The 8,053-nt window shown below is 50.5% G+C and overlaps 1 long non-coding RNA gene across 1 annotated transcript; it reads right to left on the reverse strand.

Moving 5' to 3' along the window:
• Positions 1-7,362, reverse strand: LOC146403164 (uncharacterized). The gene is made up of 2 exons (XR_014803140.1): positions 3,907-7,362; positions 1-1,709 (listed from the first exon to the last, which is right to left on the reverse strand). It is a non-coding gene; the product is annotated as an uncharacterized LOC146403164 (long non-coding RNA).
• Between the last annotated feature and the right edge of the window lie 691 nt (positions 7,363-8,053).

Below are 8,053 nucleotides of genomic sequence, written 5' to 3' on the forward strand. Positions count from 1 at the left end.
TGCATCTATGACCTACACCACAGCTCATGGCAATGCCAGATCCTTAACCCATTGAGCGAGGTCAGGGATTGAACCCGCAACCTCGTGGCTTCTAGTCAGATTCGTTAACCACTGAGCCACGATGGTAACTCCAACAGGTTCATCTTTTGCTTTCTTCTTCCTTCCCTTATTCACGCTCCCAAACCTTTAACATGATCATGAGGGAAAGGCCCAGATGGTGCTGTTTTCAGGGTAGCCCTGGACTCTGGTGAAGCATCTAGTGGTGAGAAGTTAGGGCCTAATTCCTATTAAATAAATGCCAGCACCACGGGGCAGAATCACATCTTGAACCACTAAAGCTTGGCCAGCCGTCAGTGTTTCAGGAGAGATGTATTAAGGTCTGAGAGTAAGAATGGGGACAACATAGGCCCCTTGGGAAATGGGACAGGATGAGAAAGCAAAGGAATTCTCACAGGAAAGGTAGCAAAGATACTCTGAAATTTTTCCTCCAACTGAGCCAGTTGAGGATTAATGTCTTTTGCTTTCTAGGTCTGGGTGTCATAACAAAGTTGGGTGAGATTTTATAGGTTACAGGTTCCCCCCCATATACAATTTTTTTCCTTGAAGCTGCCTCTCAATAGTCCCTGGATGTAAACATGAATACTGCTGAGGAAATGGAAGCTTGGAGATGGGAAGTCGTGAGATCAAGTCATCCAGCTGATAAATGCATGGCCAGAATCTGAACTCAGGCCATTTAAAACTCTAGGCCCTCCGATCCTAAATTCTGCTGTCATCTAAGCATGCTGCATGGCTTGCTATGCTGCAATAATCTGTCTCCATTCCTCATGCATTTTGCATGCGCAACCCCTCCAAGGAGCACCAAGTTCTGTGTCAGAGGTCATCTGGGCTCTTGCATATCATCCAGATGCTTGTTGCCTACCTTGGGAATGGGTTCTTCCTCTTTGTGGCTGCTTGATTGGAATGGAAGTGAAAAGCAAGTCTGGCCAATGACTGCCTGGGAGACCAAGAAATTGACACACGAAAACATACAAAGATGTTCTCATCTTAAAGCTCTGTACTCCATCTGGGCAATTCAACTGAAAAGAGGCCTTTTGAGGAGAGTCAGGCATCAAATGATGGTCTATTGTCAGGGTTTGCTGCTGCTGGAAAACAAAACGCACTGTGTTTGCAGGGTGAGGTCGCGAAGCTCTTCCTAAGAGAGGCTTAAGCAGGCCTTCAATAAAGGCAAGATGGATTAATGAAATAAACGCATTTCCTGCTTCTCTGTGATTTATATTTCTAAAGCCGCACCACTCAGTAATTCAATAAAGCTGAAATGGCAAGAAATGTCTGGCAGATATTTTGGGAATATGATACTTGGCTTATTGGGGTGGTTCGAGCTCAGTATCTGTCTATGAGTGGGATACAAGGGGACGTCAGAAACAAGTTTCTCTTTCAGCCTCTTCTGCCTCAGCACAGCCCACTCCTTCTCAACTTTATTCATGTCAATATAATAGGATATTGACTAAATGCTTCCTGAAGCTTATGCTCTATTTGAGAATGATGAGGTAGTCACCGCCTGCCAATCACAGTCCTCCCAACTAGGAAGTTTAGGCTTCAGTTCCTGGTTTTTCTTTTCCTCCTGATGTAATCAGAGACTTCAGCTTTGTTCTCTAAGAATGGGATTGATTCTCTGCCATTTTCCGGGGCCACAGGACTGTTTGAATCCGCTTGTGTGCATACATGTGGTACAGGAGAGGGAGGGAGAGAGAAATGTAATGATCTTAGGAGGAGACTTTTAGTTTCCATTTTAGCAGCTTTTACTGGGGCATTCTCTTTTGGCACAGCAGGTAAAGGATTTGGCATTGTCACTGCAGTGGCTGTCACTGCTGTGACATAGGTTCGACGCCTGGCCGGGGAACTTCCACATGCCACCACATGCTGCCGGTGCTGCCAAAAAATCCAAAACATTTTGGTAGCTTTTATTGACTACAAACTCTGGGCCACATATGGTTCTGCTCTTTGTGTCATGTCTGCATGTTCTGCATCTCTTCCTTTGGGGACCAATCCCTCCCAGTCCTATGTGACTCCAGTAGGACATCGCCCAGCTGTAATCACCTTCTACACTGAAGGGGTGAGGGCTTTTACCACTCTAACTAGTTGGCATTCTCCTCTCCTGGACCCAACAAAGGGTCCCAGGTTTATCGCAAAATGTAAACAGGGCCAATCAGTGCCATTTGGGGGATAAGGTGGGGATATTGGGTGAGAGGGGTTTGTGTTCTTTTTCTTTTCTTTCCGGAATTACCGTAAGAACGATGCAAACCTAGAGATACTAATGGTGGCTTTTTTTGTTTGTTTTTTTAGGGCTGCACCTGCAGCATATGGAGGTTTCCAGGCTAGGGGTCTAATCAGAGCTGTAGCTGCTGGCCTACCCCACAGCCACAGCCACGCCAGATTCGAGCCACATCTGCGACCTACACCACAGCTCACAGCAATGCCAGATCCTTAACCCACTGAGCGAGGCCAGGGATCGAACCTGCAACCTCATCGTTCCTAGTCAGATTCATTTCTACTGCACCATGACGGGAACTCCTAATGGTGGCAGTTTTATACCCAAGTGATAAGAAAGCCTGAGAATAAAGCCAAATGAGAAGGAAAAAAAAAAAACCAAACCAAGAAAATTAGTGAAATGTGCAACATAGTATCATTTGAGATTCTGGGTTCAGCTGTCCCTAAAGTCAACACTAACCCACGACTTTAGTTACGAGAGTTAGCTCCCTTCTTTTTTGGCTTCATTAATTTGATTCAAATTTCTGTCACTGGCAACCAAAGAATTCTTGACTGATACGGTTTCTGAGCATAACCTGGGATTAAAAAGCCGAGAGAAACGTGGTGTACAGTGGTGATCAAGACAAACTCGGCCTTTGCTCTGTCGTTCATGGTCCAAGGGGCTGTCATCTCAACGGCTGGAGGCGTCAAAGGTCTTACTTCAAACATGAGAAACAAGTACTGGTTCTTTTATGTAGAAAAGGAACTTCAAGGTTATTTGGTAAACACAGAACCTTTAGGAGAGCCAGCCTTGGAGACAGTGCGGAAACAGAGTGCTGCTGGGGACTTGGTTAGATGGAGGCTCCGGGGCCAGCCCCAGTGGTCACAGATATTGCCCCTTGCCCTGCCACCATCTGACAGGGTGATGCTGAGGACAGGCCCCTCGTGATACGATATTTGTTACAGAGGCCTCTGATAATTGGCGGTGGCTGCCACCACCCTTCCTGGAAGGGTCTCCATGTGTGGTCTGCCTGTGGGTCCCAAAGCTAATAGGTGGGGACCGGGTCACCCGAGGGGCAAAGGAAGTGACTCTCTGGTTTCCATAGTAACCTCTACTTTGCACCAAGCCTCACAAGATGGGGACTTCTTTGGACAGAGGATGCTTGTTCAAAGAGGTTAGGCAGCAGGTAGGATGATAAATACCTACGTGCCGATTATAGTAGGGAAGGTGAAATTTGCACACACAGCATCTTCAACCACACCTACAAGAACTGTGGCCTATGCTGCATGGGAAGACCCAGGTTTGACAGGCTTTGCAAAATAGGCTCACATTTCCTCAAAGAGCCAAGCAGTGAATGCGGCTTCCCTTTTGTTTGCAAGTTATCTTTTAGTAGAATAAATAATGCTGCTGCTACCAAATCAACTTCTGGTTTAGGATCGACAGGGTAACAGTTTCACTTTTTTGGCTCCATGTTCTGACTCTATTAAGAGACCAACCCAGGCACTGTAATGAACAGACCCTTTGGGACCTTCCAGGGAAAGGCTCCTGCCTCATACCTCTGCTTTATCTCCTCTCTAAAGTACCTAGGTAATAGCCTCAGAGTTTTTCCTGAGTTCTTCAGATACCAAAACCACCACCAAAGGAAAGTAATTAATTACCTGATGGTCATGAACACGTGGCCCCCAGACCTTCTGGCACCTAAGGATAGTTTACCACCCGCCCATCAGAGCACAGGCGCGAGCTGATCCCATACCCCGGGCTCTCCCAGTCCCCCTTGCCTGGCCTTTAAAACCTGTTTCGCTGAAACTCTTTCTGGGAGTTTGTGGTTTTTGAGCATGAGCCATCTGTTCTCCTTGTTGGGCCCTGCGATGAAACCTTCTCTGCTCCAAACACCGACCTTTCGGTGTGTTTGGCCACATGGTGCATCCGGCCCCCAAACTTGCTTTTGGTTACGGCGTTCGCTTTGTTAGCTTTTGTGATGATTAAGCAGATTGGAGACTACGGCTTGGCCCTTAGGCAGCAGCATCGGGCTTTCTGCTCCTTCTCTCCAGGTGAGCTGGTTTAGCAGTGAGAGGCAGGAGCTGGATGAACATAGCCTCCTCTACCCAGGGTGCTTCGCTTGGGACCCAAGGAAGGACTTGAGGTTCCTGTGGGCAGGTGTCGAGCAGGAGAGCATCCCCAAATGGCCTTGGGTGATGCGCTTGCCCTTCACCCCTTTTCTGGTCTTACCAGCTACATAATCACTGTGCCGTAGGAGAGAGGGGTGAGGAGAAGGAGATGTGTGCGTCATCGTTGTCCCTGTCCCCTTCCACCCCACACCATTACGTACAAAAGGCAGTCCCTTCCCTTTGTCAGGACAGGAGGGATTAACACTCTCCTTGTAGAGCCGTGCACTGGGTCTTCTTCTGTGCCTGACACGGCACTAAGCACTTTACAAAGATAACCACTACATTTTCACAAAAACCCTAGGAAACATCAGAGCTAACACTTTTTTTTTGCCTGAAAGGTTTTCTAAGCCCTTGGCGTTTATTAACTCATTTCTCGTCCGCGTTAGGGAGGGTCCTGGCGTGAACCAGGAGAACTCGAGATTTGAATAAAAGGACAATTCCTCAAGTATCCAGGGATAGCGGGGACAGTGTGAGGACAGGAGATGGTCTCAGAGGAAGCAGCCAGCCGGAGAAGACTGCTGGGAGAGTCTGTCCCCAGGCCCCAGTCTTTCAGCCTCCACTCAGCTGCCTAAGAATGGGCCTTCCCAGGCCTGGACACCAGGTCCCTACTGAGAAAGGGCCCACCTCACCCGTGTTGGGCCTCGCACTGTGTGTGGGATTATCTTTCCCTGCTTTAGGTAGGCACAGACCAGTGCTCTTCAGTCTAGAGGGTGTCACATGGCACCTGGCCAACCCCCCTGTTGGCCTGAACGCCTTGGCGAGGGAACCGTTTCCTTCCACACTGGCACAGAAGGATGTGCGTAGGCCAGTTGCGCTGCCTCAGCCCCCGGGGGAGACCTTTGAGCCAAGGGGACCACACTCACTATTGGACACTGACGCTGCCCCCTTTTCTGTGTAAGTGAAGTTTTGCTCCACCCAGTGCTTGGCTACATTGTGTTCTTGGTGACTCGGGTACCAAGATACAGTGGGCAGGAGTATTAGAGCCCTCCTGGGACCCGGTGGTGGGCCGCAGTATTCTGCCCCACTGTAACCTTGCAGGGAGGGAACTCGGGCCCATGCACTCTTCTCCCCCTGATCTGCCAGTGTGGCCCCTCAGGGCAGGGAGCCTGAGGGCAGGAATTGCCTTGTCTTTTTGCCTTTTCTAAGGAAGCTCCTGCGGCATATGGAGGTTCCCAGGCTAGGGGTCTAATCGGAGCTGCAGCCGCTGGCCTACACCACAGCCACAGCCACGCGGGATCCAAGCCTCATCTGCGACCTACACCACAGCTCACAGCAACGCCGGATCCTTAACCCACTGAACGAGGCCAGGGATCGAATCCGCAACCTCATGGTTCCTAGTCAGATTCGTTAACCACTGCGCCACAACAGGAACTCCAGGAATTGCTCTTGATGTAACAGACACCTTGCAAGGGCTCTGGCAGATGGCGAAGCACAGCCAGAGGAGCACGTGGGAGAGCCTCAGAGGCACATGTTCCTCCCGTCCCTATTTCTAGCCAAGGAAACCAAAGCGGAGAGATTAGACAATGAGGCCAAGGTTCTATCAAGAAGTGGCAAAGGCAGAGGGCAACTCGGTCCCTCTCATTGTAAAGCTTGTGCTCATCATCGTCATTCTGGCCCCCCCGCCCCGCCTTTGGTGGTACCTCATTGTCTGAGAGGGGAGCTGCGGGATGGGCACCAGGCTGGAGGGTGGGGATGGACGTCATGGGGTTTCACCTTTGCACTGTGTGAGGCAGTTACTTAAAACAGGTCTATTGAGGCAGGTGGGAGGGATTTCATGCTATGGGTGGAGAATGAGTCTCGGAGAGGTAACTTGCTGGAGACCACCCAGCTGGTTAAGGCACTAGCCTAAGCCTGCTGGATTCCGAGCCCCTGATCTTTCCATGGTTTCCCGGAGCAGAGGCATGAGGAAGGGGAGCAATACGGAAGGGCTTGCTGCATAGGACAGATGGGGCTGGTAGGCAGGAACAGAGGAGAATGCAGGTGGCGGGGACCCTCTTGGGCCTGGAAAGCATAAGGCACGTGGGCAGGCATCCCAGCGTGCCATCTGCAGCTCCGTGAAGTCTCAGAGCTGCCTTTATCTCTGCAAAATCAGGCCAGCAGCCTGTACTGGGCTGCAGCTTTACTGGGAAGCCTAAGAGCCTTGTGTTTGGAAGCAGAGGCCGGCGTGTATGATTAAGCGGCAGATGGGAACTTCAAGTCACATGTCGGAGTGGGCACAGCCAGCAGGATCTGACTCCTTAGCAGCGCTGTCAGCTGTCAGTCTCTTATCCTCCCCCCTCTTGACTGTACTTTCCTTTCCCTCCGAGTTCCTCCTCTCTCCCTCTCTGCCCTTTGCATGCCCCGTTCTTGGCTGTGGCTTTTGTTTTTCCAAGGTCCCTCTGCCTCCTCCCCGGGGGCCCGGGGATGCACCTCCCCGGGGAGTCTTCAGAACCTCAAACGCAATGCATTCAGGTCAAAACCACGTCTTCCCACCCAGCAAGCGAACCTGTTTGCCTCCCTGGGTTTTAAAGTTTCCCATTATTGCTTAAGGGCACCAGATGAGAAAGACGGAAACACGGAAGAGCTGGCGTTCTTTCTACCCGGCTTCTCCTTGCCACCCCATCTCCGTCTCCAGTTGGTTTCCCCATCACCCCCCACGCCTGCTTCCATGACCAGCATCCTGCTCTTCACCCTCTGTTTCCCACCCCAGCTGATTTCCCCAACTGCTTTCTTCCTTCTCCATTCCCTACTGCAAGCTGCCACCCAAGGCATCTTTCTAAAACGCTGCTCAGACCTGGCTTATCAAGACATTTTCTAGGAGGGACCAACGGCATTAGTGTTATCGAGCAAGAGCTCACTGTGTCACACAGGAGAGCATGTGAGGCACTAGCTTTTGAGAAGAGAAAGAGCGGTATCGCAAGGTGAACTGGCAAAGAGACAGGAAGCAAGCCTTTCAAATCTATCTCCCCTAACCCAGGGTTCATGGCCACATTTAAGGGGTAGGAGGAATTTCCAACTTGGAAGCTGATTGGCTGGTCTCCAATCAGACCATATTAACTACTCGGGCTGCTGGAAGCCAGGTTTTCCTCATGGAAAGCACGTCTTGCTCCGTAAAGGGCTCTGGTGGCAGCGTGGCCTTTCTCTGAGTTCTGCAGACTGGCGATTCTTGGTTCCAGGTCATCCTGGAGACCCAGGCTCCCGTCTTGCCCATGTGCAGTGCTGTCTTCATAACATAACTCAAGGTTTGCTTAATCAATCCACTTATTTAAGGAGGCGAGCCCTGTTTAAGCTGGTCAGTGTTTTCCTTGCTGTTTCATCAGCAAGGAGAGAAGTCCGAGGCATGGCAGAGGGGCTGGGAAGGAGGGTGTGGTGGGCAGAATTAGAGCCCCCATCAGATTCCAACCCTAATGGCAAAGAGACCTTGTAGGTGTGACTTAGGTTAGAATTAATTGACTGTAAGGGAGGGGGATGGGCCCAGCTGGGCCCAGGATACTCACATGACCCCTTCAGAGCAGAAGGGAAAGATGGATTTGAAGTATGAGAAGAATTCCACAACCGTTGCTGGCTTGCAGATGGAGGAGACCACAGGTCAAGGAAGTGGGCTCGTCAGTCCTACAGCAGCAAGGAATCGAATTGTCAACACTCGGAATGAGCTCAC

This window comes from Sus scrofa, chromosome 5, assembly GCF_054392235.1.
Source record: "Sus scrofa isolate SSC_HxYL_T2T_F1_AM1 chromosome 5, Sscrofa_HxYL_maternal_Yorkshire_Landrace_v2.0, whole genome shotgun sequence".
Classification (NCBI taxonomy): domain Eukaryota; kingdom Metazoa; phylum Chordata; class Mammalia; order Artiodactyla; family Suidae; genus Sus; species Sus scrofa.